This window comes from Dasypus novemcinctus, chromosome 22 (genome assembly GCF_030445035.2).
Source record: "Dasypus novemcinctus isolate mDasNov1 chromosome 22, mDasNov1.1.hap2, whole genome shotgun sequence".
Taxonomy (NCBI): domain Eukaryota; kingdom Metazoa; phylum Chordata; class Mammalia; order Cingulata; family Dasypodidae; genus Dasypus; species Dasypus novemcinctus.
Window position 1 is genome coordinate 22340292 of NC_080694.1, and position 15748 is coordinate 22356039.

Genomic DNA, 15748 nt, shown 5'->3' on the forward strand with positions numbered 1-15748 from the left:
GGTATATTGACAGTTTCTTCCCTATATTACCCAAGCGTCTTTTTTTTTCTTTTCTTTTTTTTTTTTTTTTTTTTTTGAGCTTCATATTCAAAGAAGCTTAGGTTACAGAAAAGTCAAATAGAAAATATACAGGGGCGGCTGCCCCGGCGATCCCCGGCAGCAGCGGCCCCAGCGGCACGGCGGCTGCGCAGCCCGTGTGGAGAGCGACACCCGGGCCGAGCCGGGCGCGCGCGGGCCGAGGCATGTGCCAAGCGGGCAGCGGCTGCGAGCGGGCGGACAGCGAGAGCACTGGCCCCGTCGGAGTGGCCGCCCGAGCAGCGCCGGAGACGGGAGAACAGCCCATCTTCACCACCCGAGCCCACGTCTTCCAGATCGACCCGAGCACCAAGAAGAACTGGGTGCCCGCCAGCAAGCAGGCGGTCACTGTTTCCTACTGCTACGACGTCACGAGGAACAGCTGCCGGATCATCAGTGTGGACGGAGCCAAGCTGATCATCAACAGCACAATCACGCCAAACATGACCTTCACCAAGACGTCGCAGAAGTTCGGACAGTAAGCTGACAGCAGGGCCAACACCGGCTTGGGTTTCTCCTCCGAGCAGCAGCTGATGAAGTTTGCAGAGAAATTCCAGGAAGCGAAAGAAGCTACCAGGAGAGCGAGAGACAAGTCGCAGGAGAAAACTGAGACCTCAAGGAACCATTCCCAAGCGTCCATTCCCAAGCGTCCAGCGTCTATGGGACCGAGGACGAGAAGGCCTCCCACGCCGGCCCTGCCGACGCCCACCCGAAGTCTGAGAAGGACAAGCTCAAGATCGCCTGGACCCAGAGCGCCGCCAGCGTGAAGAAAGGGGAGACGGAGCTGCAGACCCTCCGGGAGAGCCGCGCCCACCTGACCGCGGCGCTGCCGGAGTCGGCGGCCAGCGTGGAGCAGTGCAAGGGGCAGTGCTCCATCTGCAGAGACGAGAACGACCGGCTCCGGAACAAGACTGACGAGCTGGAAGAGCCGTGCAGCGAGACAGGCCGCGAGAAGAACACCCAGCTGCGGAAGAGGATTGGGGAATTGGAGTCGGAGCTCCGGCCAAAGGAGTTGAAAGATCTCCGAATACAAAGCGAACTCCTACCTCAGCCAGGCCGGAGTGTGAAAACGTGTTTGAGAAGTTAGAGGCCACGGAGAGAGAGAATCAAAACTTGGAAGACAAAGTGCGGTCCCTGAAGACGGACTTTAAGGAGAGGAAGTACCGCCAGCGCCACCTGCAGGTGGAGCTCAAGAACTTCCTGGAGCGCTCCAGCGCCAGACCGACGACCTCCGCCACTTCCGCCGCGGCCTGGCCTAGCTGGGCACCTACAGCGAGGGCGGCCCGCCCCGGGTGGCCGCTGTTGGTGTTGCTTCTGTAAATGCAGGCGCAGTCCGTCGTGTTTCCAAACCAGCTGTGCCGTCCACGCAGTCCTCCTCAGAATAGAAATCTCCTCTGGCTCCTCTAGCCCTGTGAGGGTGTGGGCAACTGGAAGATTCTGACGCAGGAATCCAGAACAAGGTCTACCTTAAACGTTTATGCAGTCAGAGCAGGGGCATTTGTATCTTTCTTAAGAGCTGTTGCAGCCATACGAACAAAGTATTTTCTAATCCAAACACGAACACCCTTTACACCAGGCCATTTTGTTCTTTTTATCTAGTAGCATTCAGAGTATTTGAGCGTCCACCAGGCACCCGTCCGTGGGAGCTGGAAGGGCACAACTCACTCTCGGTGAATACTGAGATGCTAAATAACAACTGCTTTTAGAGACTTGTGCAGAGAAAGAAGACCGGTTTCTGGTGGGTGCGTTTTTTGTCATGGAGATTGCTTGTATCCACGGCACCCCCAGTTTGTACGGTTGCGACAGTATTCTTTTTCTTGGTTTTAATTTCCCAACAGATGACTGTGCTATGGGAACAGCACACAGTGAGGGCGCCTAGCACAGTGTCCGGCCAGAGTAGGTGCTTAAACTTGTTCCATGACAAAAAAAAAAAAAAAAAAGAAAGAAAATTTACAGGATTCCCTTATATCCAAATCGTTCCCACACACCCCTATTAATAAAATTTTACATGTTTATGATGCAGTTGTTGCAATTGATGTACAAATATTTAAGCATTGCTACTAACAATGGTCAGTGGTTTATATTATGGTTTACATTTAACCAGTACACTTTTATAGGTTTTGAAAAAAATTAAAATGACCTGTATCCATCATTGCAAGATTATTCAGAACAATTCCAATGCCCTAAAAATGCCCTATGTTCCATCTATTCTATTCTTCCCTCCCATTCCCCTTGGAACCTATGATATCCACAAAGTTTCAATTTTTGAAGAATAAAATTTATAATTACATGCAATAATATTGAGTCTTGATAAATTGGTGTGTTTTCTTTTATTAAGCACTGCCAATTTTCTCAAGAGGCTCATGCCCTTCTACTTTGAAACACAGAAGGACTAGCCAGGGTAGGAGTATATTTTCTTGTTTATTGTATGGGTTTCCAACCAATAAGATAACACCTTATGACAAGGGGAACAATTTCATATTCCACAGAGGATTGCCCCAGGTGCCCTATCCCACATATGCCCCCCCAACTTCCTGCCACTAACCTTCCCCTGCCTTATTGCCCAAAAGAGTATTCGCACAACTGCAGTTTTGACAGCGGACACACAAAACACCAGAGCTTGCCTGCTCTTTCCTACAACCATACTCCCAGTGCCATGGAGAGTCAAACCCAAGCCTCATCTTTTACCCCTCACATTCTTGCACTCTTAAACTCAATCATATCACTGCACCACTATCACCCCAATCCACCACCCAACCACACTTTCCCACCTAATCACCTGCTGACTATTTGCCCACCACCTTCTACTCCCTTTCTGTCTCCTGTAAACTTATCTTCCAGTCTCTAGCTCGTCTGCTTTATTTGCTTAAGTCATATAATTGAGGTTATGCAATATTTGTACTTCTGTGACTGGCTTATTTCACTCAGTATAAGGTCTTCAAGGTTCAGTCATGTTGTCTCGTGTGAACAGTCCATTCCTTCTTAGAGCTGAGTAATATCCCATTATATGTAAATACCATAATTTGGTTATCCATACATCTGTTGATGGACACTTTGCTTCTAACTTTTAATAATAGTAAATAATGCCACTAAGATATTGTTGTGCATATATCTTTTCATGTCCTTGCTTTTGATTTTTCTGTGTATATTTCCAAAAGTGCGATTGCTGGTTATATACCAGTTCTATAGTTAGCTTCTTGAGGACTTGCCACACCCATTCTATATTCCCACCACCAGTGGTTGAAGGTTCCCATTCCTCCACATCCTCCCCCAAATTTTTATGCCTCTGTTTCATTAATAGCCACCATTCTAATAGGCTTAAAATGATATCTCATTGAAGTTTTGATTTACATTTCCCTAATAGCTAGTGATGTTGATCATCTTTTCATGTGTCTTTTAGCCATCTGAATTTCTTTTTTGGAGACAATTGGAGAATTGTCTATTCAGATCTCTTGCCAATTTTTAGTGTTGTTTTTTTTCTGTCTTTTTATTTCCAGGATATAGGCTTTCTTAATATATGCTGGATATTAGGATTTTATTGGATAAATTGTTACCAAATTTTTCTCAAACTGAGAAGGCTGCCTTTTCACTTTCCTCAAATTCCTTTAAGGAAAAAAAATTCTAATTGTGGGGAATTCCCATTTATCTATTTTATTTTTCATTGCTTCTGCATTAGGTTTAAAGGTTATGAAACCATTTCCTACTAAAAGAACTTGTAGATGTCTCCCTACATTATCTTCTAGGAATTTTATGGTCTTGGCTTTTCTATTTATGTATTTGATCCATCTTAAAGATTGAATTAATTTATTTATCTTTCCTTCCCCCCTCTCACCTCCCCCCCCCCCCGTTGTCCGCTGTGTCCATTTGCTGTGTGTTCTTCTGCATCTGCTTGCATTGTCAGGTGGCACTGAGAAACTGTGTCTTTTTATTGTTGTGTTATCTTGCTTCATCAGCTCTCCATGTGTGCGGTGAGACTCCTGGATAGGCTGCACTTTTTTCATGTGGGGCATCTCTCCTTGTGGGGCACACACCTTGCACATGGGGCTCCCCTACATGGGGGTGCCCTGCATGGCATGGTACTCCTTGTGTGTGGCAGCATTGCACATGAGCCAGCTCACCACATGGGTCAGGACACTCTGGGTATTGAACCCTGTACCCTCCATGTAGTAGGTGAATGCTCTGTCAGTTGATCTGCATCTGCTTCCCTTGAGTTACTTTTTGTGTAGGTTTTGAAATGGTATTCCTCTCTCGTTCTTTCAAATATGGATTTCCAGTTCTCCAAGAACCATTTTTAATAGTTTTTTTATTTAAAAAATACTTAAATTGCATAGATTCTACATAAAAATACAAGGAATTCCCACATACCCCACTCCCTACCCACCCAAATTTTCTCACATTAGCAACACCCTACATTATTGTGGTATATTTGTTAAAATTGATGAACACATTTTGGATAACTGCCACTAAGCATAGATTACAGTTTACATTGTAGTTTACACTCTCTATCATATAATTTTGTAAGTTATGACAAAATATATAATGGCTTGTTAAATAAAAAAAATAAAATAGAAAAATTTAAAAAAAAAGGGAAGCGGACTTGGCCCAATGGATAGGGCTTCTGCCTACCACATGGGAGGGCCGCAGTTCAAACCCCAGGCCTCCTTGACCTGTGTGGAGCTGGCCCATGAGCAGTGCTGATGCCCACAAGGAGTGCCATGCCATGCAGGGGTGTCCCCCGTGTAGGGGAGTCCCATGTGCAAGGAGTGTGCCCCATAAGGAGAGCTGCCCATTGTGAAAGGAAGTGCAGCCTGCCCAAGAATGGCACTGCATACACGGAGAGCTGACACAACAAGATGAGGCAACAAAAGGAAACACAGATTCCTGGTGCTGCTGGTAAAGATAGAAGCGGTCACAGAAGACCATACAGCGAATGAACACAGAGAGCAGACAATTGGGGGGAGGAAGGGGAGAGAAATAAAATAAATAAATAGATAGATTAGATAGATAGATAGATAGATAGATAGATAGATAGATAGATAGATAGATAAAATAAATAAATTAATGGATGAATAAAATAAATAATGGCTTGTATTTTTCATTTCAAGGTCATTCAGGACAATCTCCAAGTCCCAAAAATATCCCCATATTACACCTGTTTTTCCCTCTTTCTCTCTTCAGAACTTCCAGAGACAACTGCCTCCACATCAGTGATAAAAGTTCTTCCATTGTTAGCATCACAAAATATCTATATTGAAATATCAATAACCTACACTAGTCCCTCATTCATTCCCAAATCCTGAGGATTCTGGGGTGGTGATGCCCGATCCACCTCTAATTGAGAGGAGGCTTTGATGCCATAGGGAAGATGGATGGGAAGGCCTTGCTTGCAGTTGCAGATTCCCTCTGTTTCTTGGGATATTTGTTTTCCATCATCATCCCCTTGTTAGTTGTCATGGATGAGTCCAAAGAACTAGAGAGTATGTGTTACAACTCCATTGAAATGCAGGGCCTAGGTGGCACATGGACAGAACAAGGTTATAGGTCTCTTTGACATACACCTATCAACTCTAGCTCTAACTGTAGGTTCAAAAAGAAGGGGCAGAAGAGCCATGTATAGGGAAACCACAAGTGAGTCCAACTTTGCCACACTGGGAAGCGTAAATTCCCAACTAGGGCCCACTGGCAAGGTACCAAACCCCTGAGCTGTCAGGTTTGCCTATAGTGCCTGGATGTCTTCACTATTTGAGGCAGAATTTACTTTGGCAGTCAAAGAGATAGTGCTGAAATATGCATAGGCATACTCTCTGGATGACCTCCAGCTTCACTTTGAAGTCTCTTAGTCATATAAATGCATTTGTCTTTGCCCTTTCCTGCTTTTGGTCAATGTCTATTTCCAGTTGCATTGCTAGTTGGTGCTTGGTAGTAATCCCTTGGTGCCAGGGAGACTCATCCCTGGGAATCATGTCCCATACTGAGGGGAAGCATTTTTATATCTGAGTTCAGCTTTGAGAGAGGCCACATTTGCAAAACAAGGAGGCTCTCAGGAAGTAACTCTTAGGCATCCTATAATACTAGGATAACTTTAATTTCAAAAGTCAAGGCTCATAAGTACAGTCATCAATATCAAAGGTCATCAATGGTCATCTTCCTTCACTAGTCATTGCCCTGTTCTTGGGGGACTCTTGCTGTCCCAGCAGAGAATGTGGCAGAGCTCCCAAGGATGGGATTTTGATGTTTTTTCTGTTGTGTGAATCTCTGCCCACTGCGACAATGTCCCATGAATGCTTGAAAACTTTTATATGCCTTATAGGTATGCCCCAGGTGAACTTCATTTCATGCATCCCCTATAACTGACACTTTTCACCAGTGATCAACCCTTGTCATAGTTGTAAACCTTCTGTGATCCAAGTTTTTAAAAAATGAAGATAAGAAAATAGCCAGACACATTTAATAAGAAAATGAAGTAAAAATGATAGTTTTAGGATGGAGTGAGGCAAGATGGTCGCTGAGTGAACTTGCCTTTGCGGTCTGTCCCGGGAAGAGACGGCTGGGCGTGGCTGCAGGATCTCCAAGGTGGGGCTTTTTTGGGATTTTTGCAGGGCAGAAGTGCCTGGACATTGATTGGGTGGAAAGGTAACGGAGAGGATCGGTCTATAAGATATAATTTGGGTTCTATTGCCCGCAGGTGAGACCTGCACACGGGTTCCTCCCTCTTGGGGGTGGGGGGAGCTGTGGTCCTGCCCGGCGGCTCCGCTTTTAGATGGCTCTGCGGTGCTAAGGAGTTCGCGAGTCCTGGGCGGGCTGTTGGTGGGTTGATGCGACGGGTCGCCTTTGCGAATTGATTTGGGAAGATAGACGGTGTTTTGTTGTGAAGCAGGAGAAATTTTTGATTGCCGACACAAACAATAGCGTTTCCGCCTGAAGCCCCGCCCCCAAAAGCCCGGCTGCTGATCTGCAACTGAATTAGGCTGTAGGCAATAAAGGGACGTAATTGGGAAGTTGTTTCAGGGTGTGGCGAGGGAGGGGGACACGTCTGGAAGCCGATTAGGGAATATTTTGCGAAGCTTGGGAATTCCGGTTTTGGAATCTGTTTTCGGCGTCACAGGCCAGGCTTCGGATCTGTACCAGTAAAGTGGCTGCGGTGTAGAGGCGCCCTCTAGTGGCAGTGTTTTGGAATCAAAGGGCAGGAGCTGTCCAAAAGCTGAAGTGAGATATACCCACATTAATGAGCCCTACTAAGTAAGAGAATTGCAGGGTTCAGTCATAATATAGAGTTTGCGGATCTGACTTCCCCCATAGGGCTGGCACCCAGCTGTGGGGGTCCCTGAGGGCTGTGTTACACTGCAGGGCTCCTAGGCTTCCTGTTGACCAGATTGGAGGTTGCCAGGTCTGAATTCCCTAAACTCTGGTGGTCCACACCACAGAGACTCACACCTCTTGAGTCCTCAATATCTCAGACTTTCCATCCCTGAATCCATCACACACTGAGGTCTATCTGAGGTCCTTGAATGCCCTAGCCTTCAACGTTGGCGTTTTTTCTTTATCGTTTCATTTTGTTTTGTTTTTATTTTCATTTTGACTTATTTTTTACTTTTTTCAATGTCCTGATTTCTAACACCGCATTATCCCCTAGTCTTCTCTCACAGCGTATCCCCCAAAGTCTTTTTTTATTCAGTTATTTGGGTTTTTTTTTTTTTTTGTGGTAGGTGTTGTGTAGTGGGTGTTTTAATTCTGGTTCATGTATATCTGTTTTTTTTTTCTTTCCCCTACTTGTTCCCCACCCTTTGCCCACCCCCTTTTCCTTTCTTCCTCTCATCCCTTCCCCACCCCTTTTTTTTCTCTTTTTTCTGTTGTCTCTCTCCCTCTTGTCCCTCATATTCTACTTAGTTTATTTTAACTCAATTATACAATAGGTGCGGCAGGAAACACCTCACATTTGCTGGGTTTTCTCAAGCTCCACTGCCTCATTTCTGTGTGAACTGATTTAGGTTACCTACACTATCCTCTTTCCCCTACATCTTGATATCCGCCACCATCTACTGTCTCTCCTATATTCCACCTCCCACCTCCCTTTCTTTGATCCACAAAGAGTCTAAGTCTTAATTTCTAATACCTTTGTTTTGTTTTCTGTCTGTTATCCAATCTTGAAATTATTACCTTTATTTCTCTTTCCCTCTCTCACGAAAACAATAGCTTTTTAGCTCATACCATATTCCTCCCATATTCAATCATCTACCTCATAATAGGTACTCTACCTACTGCTATAAATCTACACAATTTACATGAATCTAACCTCCATCCTCCCAGATCTCATATTCTTGCTTTGTTAACATATATCACCAATTCTACTTTACACTTTTCCCTTGCTCACACAATTGCCTTTCCCCTACACTAATACTTTCCTTTAAAGTGAACTTAACCAACAACAAGAAATTAGAATAAGAAGAAAAAAGTGACAAATAGAAGACATAACACTTATGCAAAAACAACAGCTAATTAACCTCCAAGAGTAGACAAAGAAGCTAAGGAACTGATTAAATCCGTCAAGATAAAGAGATGACCAGAAAGCAACAAAAGTCTACAAACCAAACCAGTAATCAGGAAAACATGGCTGAATCCAATCAACAAACCAAAAATCACGAAGGGGAGCAAAACTTTGCACGAGCAATGAAAGATCTCAGAACATTTACCACGGACAAATTTGACAAAGTAATGAAAGAAGTTAACAACACGAAGATATCAATTGGAGGGGAAATTGCAGACATACGCAAAAACATAACAGATATGATGGGAATGAAAACCACAGTTCAAGAAATCAAAAATACACTTGCAGCAAATATCAGCAGACTAGAAGAGACAGAGCAGAGAATTAGTGATGTGGAAGACAGTACATCAGAAATCAAACAGATAGTAGAAGGGGTCAATAAGAAGATAGAAAAAATCCAGTTAGGACTTAGGGACCTGAATGACAATGCAAAACGCTCAAACATACGTATTATAGGCATTCCAGAAGGTGAAGAGAAGGGAAAGGGGTCAGAAGGAGTGTTGCAGAAAATAATGGCTGAAAACTTCCCAAATCTACTGAAAGAGACAGATGTACATATCCAAGAAGCACAGCACACTCCACTAGTCATAAACCCCAACAGGCCCACCCCAAGACATATACTTGTCAAATTATCCAATGCTCAAGACTAAGAGAAAATCCTAAAAGCAGCAAGAGAAAAGAAAACCATCACATACAAGGGAAGCTCAATTAGATTAAGTGCTGATTTCTCATCTGAAACCATGGAGGCAAGAAGGCATTGGTATGATATAGTCAAGGTATTAAAGGAAAAAAAAATTCCAACCAAGAATACTCTACCCAGCTAAACTAGCATTCAAACATGATGGAGAGTTCAAAATATTCGCAGACAAACAGAAAGTGAAAGAGAATACCAACAAGAAACCTCCCCTTCAAGAAATTCTAAAGGGAGTTCTGCAGGAAGAAAGGAAAAAACAGGAAAGGCAGAGTTTGAGGAGAGTATAAGAGCAACAATGACAAAAAAAAAAGACAAAAAGAGAAGGGAAAAAAATACAAACAAAATATGACAAACACAAATCCAATCAAAATATGGCTAACACAAATAATTCCTTGAAAGTAATAACACTGAATGTCAACGGATTAAACTCACCTATCAAAAGATTCAGACTGGGACATTGGATAAGGAAATATGACCCATCAATATGCTCTCTACAAGAGACACATCTTAGACCCAGAGACACATGGAGATTGAAAGTGAATGGTTGGAAAACAATCATACAAGCTAACAATAACCAAAAAAAGGCAGAAGTAGCTATATTAATATCAGACAAAATAGCCTTTAAATGTGAAACAATTGTGAGAGACAAAGAAGGATACTACATTTTAGTGAAAGGGAAAATCTGTCAAGAAGATCGAACAATCATAAATATTTATGCTCCTAATAAGGGTGCCTCTAAATACATGAGGCAAATGCTGGAAAAACTAAGTGAAACAATAGATACATCTACAATTATAGTGGGGGATTTTAATACACCACTATCAACTCTGGACAGAACATCTCAAAAGAGAATCACCAAAGAAACAAAACATCTCAACAGTATGTTAGAGGAGCTGGATCTAATAGACATATATAGATCGCTACACCCAAACACAGCAGGATATACATTTTTCTCAAGCACACATGGATCATTCTCCAAAATAGACAATATGCTAGGCCACAAAGAAAGGCTGAATGAATTCAGAAAGATTGAAATCATACAAAACAATATCTCTGACCACAGTGGAGTCAAGCTGGAAATTTGCAAGGGACAGAAGCCCAGATTTCACACCACAATTTGGAAATTAAACAGCACACTCTTAGAAAAACAGTGGGGCAAAGAGGAAATCTCAAAAGAAATCAATGACTACCTTGAATCAAATGATAATGATAACACAACATACCAAAATTTATGGGATGCAGAAAAGCAGTACTGAGAGGACAATTTATAGCCATAAATTCATATATCAAAAAAGAAGAAAGAGCAAAAATTGAAGAATTACTTGCACATTTGAAGGAATTAGAAAAACAACAACAAAGTAACACAACAGGAAGAGGAAGGAAGGAAATAACAAAGATAAGAGCAGAACTAAATGAAATAGAAAATAAGAAAGCACTTGAAAAGATAAACAAGACCAAGAGATGGTTTTTTGAGAAGATCAACAAAATTGACAAACCTTTAGTGAGACTAACAAAGAAAAAAAGAGAGAAGATGCAAATACACAAAATAAGAAATGAGAAAGCAGATATCACCACTGACCCCACAGAAATAAAGACTATCATAAGAGGATACTTTGAAAAACTATATTCCAACAAAAATGACAATCTAGAGGAAATGGACAAATTCCTAGAAACACATAAGCAGCCCATATTGACAAAAGAAGAAATTGATGATCTTAACAAACCAATCACAAGCAGAGAGATAGAATCAGTTATTAAAAATCTCCCAACTAAGAAGAGCCCAGGGCCAGATGGCTTCACAAGTGAATTCTACAAAACATTCCGGAAAGAACTGACATCAATCCTGCTGAAACTATTCCAAAAAATCGAAACAGAAAGAACATTGCCCAACTCCTTCTATGATGCCAACATTACCCTAGTACCAAAGCCAAACAAAGACATCACAAGAAAGGAAAACTACAGATCAATTTCTCTAATGAACCTAGATGCAAAAATACTTAACAAAATACTTGCTAATCATATTCAACAACACATTAAATGAATTATACACCACAACCAAGTGGGATTCCTCCTAGGTATGCAAGGATGGTTCAACATAAGAAAATCAATCAACATAATACACCATATAAACAGATGGAAGGAAAAAAAATCACATGATTATATCTATAGATGCAGAAAAAGCATTTGACAAAATACAGCACCCTTTCTTGATAAAAACACTCCAAAAGATTGGAATACAAGAAAATTTTTTGAACATGATAAAGAGTATATATGAAAAACCTAAAGCCAATATTCTTTACAATGGAGAAATCCTAGACTCCTTCCCTCTAAACTCAGGAACAAGACAAGGATGCCCACTGTCTCCGCTCCTATTTAACATTTTCTCAGAAGTACTTGCTTGAGCACTGAGGCAAGAACCAGAAATAAAAGGCATTCAAATTGGAAAGGTAGAAGTCAAAATTTCATTATTTCCAGATGACATGATCCTATACATAGAAAACCCTGAGAGCTCTACAACAAACCTTCTAGAACTCATAAATGAGTTTAGTAAAGTCACAGGTTATAAGATCAATGCGCAAAAATCAGTAGCATTTCTGTACACCAATAATGAGCAAGATCAGGAGGAAATCAAGAAACAAATACCATTCACAATAGTAAATAAAAAAATCAAATACTTAGGAATAAATTTAACTGAAGAGGTAAAGAACTTATACACCAAGAACTATACAAGACTGTTCAAGGAAATCAAAGAAGATCTAAATAAATGGAAGACTATTCCTCTTTCAAGGATAGGAAGACTGAATATTATTAAGATGTCTATCCTACCAAAACTGATCTACACATTCAATGCAATCCCAATAAAAATCAATACAGTCTTCTTTAAGGAACGAGAAAAACTAACTATGAAATTTATTTGGAAAGGAAAGAGACCCCAAATAGCCAAAGACATACTGAAAAAGAAAAACGAAATTGGAGGAATCACACTACCAGACTTCAAAACATACTACAAAGCTACAGTGGTGAAAACAGCATGGTATTGGCATAAGGAGAGACACACAGACCAATGGAATCGAATTGAAAGCTCTGATATAGAACCTCACATATATAGCCACATAATATTCAATAAAGCCACCAAACCCTCTCAACTGCGAGAGAGTGGCCTATTCAACAAATGGTGTCTGGAGAACTGGATAGCCACATGTAGAAGAATGAAAGAGGATTACCATCTCACACCTTATACAAAGATCAACTCAAGATGAATCAAAGACCTAAATATAAGAGCCAAGACCATAAAAACCTTAGAAAGCAGTGTAGGGAAACATCTACAGGACCTTGTAATAGGAAATGGATTTATGAATATCTCACCAAAAGCACGAGCAGCAAAAGAACTAATAGATAAATGGGACTTCCTCAAAATTAAAGCCTTCTGCACCTCAAAGGAGTTTGTCAAGAAAGTAAAAAGGGAGCCCACACAGTGGGAGAAAATATTTGGCAACCATATATCTGATAAGAAACTTATAACTTGCATATATAAAGAACTTGTATATCTTGAAAATAAAAAGATAAACAACCCATTTAAAAAATGGGAAAAAGACTTAAACAGACACTTCTCCAAAGAAGAAATACAAATAGCTAAAAAGCACATGAAAAAATGTTCCAAATATCTAGCTATCAGGGAAATGCAAATCAAAACCACAATGAGATACCATCTTACACCCATAAGATTGGCAGCTATGAAAAAAAACAGAAGAATACAAGTGCTGGAGAGGATGTGAAGAAAGGGGAACACTCATCCATTGCTGGTGGGAATGCAGAAGGATCCAACCATTCTGGAGGACAGTATGGCAGTTTCTCAAAAAACTAGCCATAGATTTGCCATATGACCCAGCAATACCACTGCTGGGTATATACCCAGAAGAACTGAAAACAAGGACACAAACCGATAGCAGCATTGTTCACTATTGCCAAAAGTTGGAATCAACCCAAATGCCCATCAACAGATGAGTGGATCAATAAAATGTGGTATATACACACAATGGAATACTACTCGGCTGTAAGAACAAATACACTACAAACACATGTGATAACATGGATGAATCTTGAGAACCTTATGTTGAGTGAAGCAACCCAGACATTGAAGGACAGATACTACATGACCTCAATGATATGAAATAACCAAGCTGCCCTAGATAGCAAGAGACTGAACGATAGGCTTACAGGAAATTGGAGGGTGGAGGAAGGATGTGAGCCGATGTCTGCAGGGGTGGAATTTATGACGAGATGGTGGTAAGTATGAACACAAAGAAGAGATAAAATGGGGGCAAGGGGTTGCCTTTGGTTGGGGCTTTGCGGGTTTGAGGGTGGCTGGGGATGTTCAGATGGGTAATATTGCCCAAAAGTGGGGGGAGGGAGGGGTAGCATACGAACATAGGAGAGTGTCATGTGTTGGTGGAGAGTAAAATGCTGAGAAAATCATATCAAAATATAATTAAGAGGATTACCTGTTTAGAATGCTTGGAGGGGATGGTCTGATGTGGGACGGGCACCTGGGGAATGTCTAAATGCTCATTCTGCCAGAGTGGGTGACACCATGGGGTAGAAACCCAAGTAGTGAGAGTGGGGGTGGACCCACATCCTAGGGAGGACTAATGCCATCAAATAGAGGGAACTGTATCCCTCGAGAGAAAGGGTGGTTCCCAGGGCAATGGGGCAGTTGAGCAAGTTAGGCCCTGAACACTACTCCATCTATCTCTGGACGTGGCTCCTCGGGAAACGGAGGTTGGCTGTCACTGTGGGCACCAAGGTGGAAGGGAAAATGGATGTTAAATGTGTGGAACCAAGGTAAATGGGGGGTAAGAGAGGAGTTTCATGAGAGTACACAAGGATGGATATAAAACATGTAATATTACACCATAACATAGAGGAGATGACAGACTGATAATGAAAACCATAATGTAAAACATAGGATAACTAAGAATTTAGAAAACTGTGTATCCTTAAGTATGCACCACAATGTAAGCACAGATGTCACCTTGTTTGAAAGCTATTGTCTCAGACTCTGTACATCACGTTAAGTAAATATGATGTGAATAGGGTGTAAGAGTATCGCTGTGGAAGGGAAAGGGTTTTGTGGTGGATGTATGGGAGTGCTGTATATTATATATATGCATTGCTGTGGTCTAGGGCTCCTCTAAAGAGAAGTTCAATAATTAGGGGGGAAAAAAAAAAAAAGAAAAAGATAGGATGCAGAATTTTTTCCAAGTCAACATGTGTTCTTTATCTAACCTTTAAACCCATCACTATATGCCATTTCCTAGTAAGGGACCCTGACATTATATTGGGCTTCAAATTTCAGGGAGTTCTGGATCACAGAGTGGTTCAACAATGGCAATGGAGGAATACTGGTATGGGACACCATTGACAGGTGATATATGGCTGACAGGGAGCTGTACAGAACATATGTCCAGGGTGCATGGTAATGTTTGGATATACTCATAGTGGCAACAATTAAAAACCACAGCAGGGGGGGTACTGGGTTCCTGGCCAGTGGTGCTCTGTTGTGGTCCCTAGGGGAGCAGCGACAGTCTCACAGGTGCAGCAGCAGGGACCGGGAGGGAGTGAGGGTTCAACAGTGAGCCCCTGATGCTAATGACTATGCTTGTGAGCTGATAAGCCTAAAATGAGAACAAGGCCTAGAGCAGCATTGTGCCTGGGAATTTCCTCCTGTCAGCCTTCATGTTACTCAAAGGTGGCCAGTCTCGAAGCCAAACTCAGCATGTAAATGCAATGCCTTCCCCCCAGCATGGGACATGACACCCGGGGATGAGCCTCCCTGGCACCGAGGGATCACTATCAACTACCAACTGATTATGCAATCGGAAAATGACCTTGTATGGAAGGTTCAATGCGGATCAGCAGAATATCCCTGTCTGCATAAAATAGCATGACTTTAAAATGCTGTTTGACCTAATGTAAGGGGGAAATGGAAAGGAGAAATGAGTTTATATGGCTACGAGTCTCTAAAAAAGAGTCTAGAGGCTGTCAGAAGGATTGCCCTTATGCACAACTGAGCAGAGTCTAAGAGACAGATAAAGCAGATACAACCCCCAGGTATTGGTTCCTTTGAGGGCTAAAGAGACCCATGGGAGTTATGGTCATGGCAGATGGGGTTTACTACCAGGTCAGATGGCCCCTCTTTGGAACTGGTGTTTATGTGTGATGAATCTGGACTCTGATGGGATCTCTCTTCATAAGACTTTCATGCTAATGTGCTGGAGTTGCAGTTAGTGTTGGGGTTTAAGATATATTTAGGGGATTTGAATCTCTGGACTGACAATGTGATAGCCAGGCCCTGAGCCTCAACAAACTCCAGCACCTACAATCTGATTTATTGGACTCACCACACTCAGCTAAGATGGAGGTGAGGAAGGACA

At 42.1% G+C, this 15748-nt stretch overlaps 1 pseudogene; it reads left to right on the plus strand.

Moving 5' to 3' along the window:
- The first annotated feature begins 242 nt into the window (after positions 1-242).
- Positions 243-1460, plus strand: LOC101445224 (homer protein homolog 2 pseudogene; annotated as a pseudogene).
- Positions 1461-15748: the final 14288 nt, after the last annotated feature.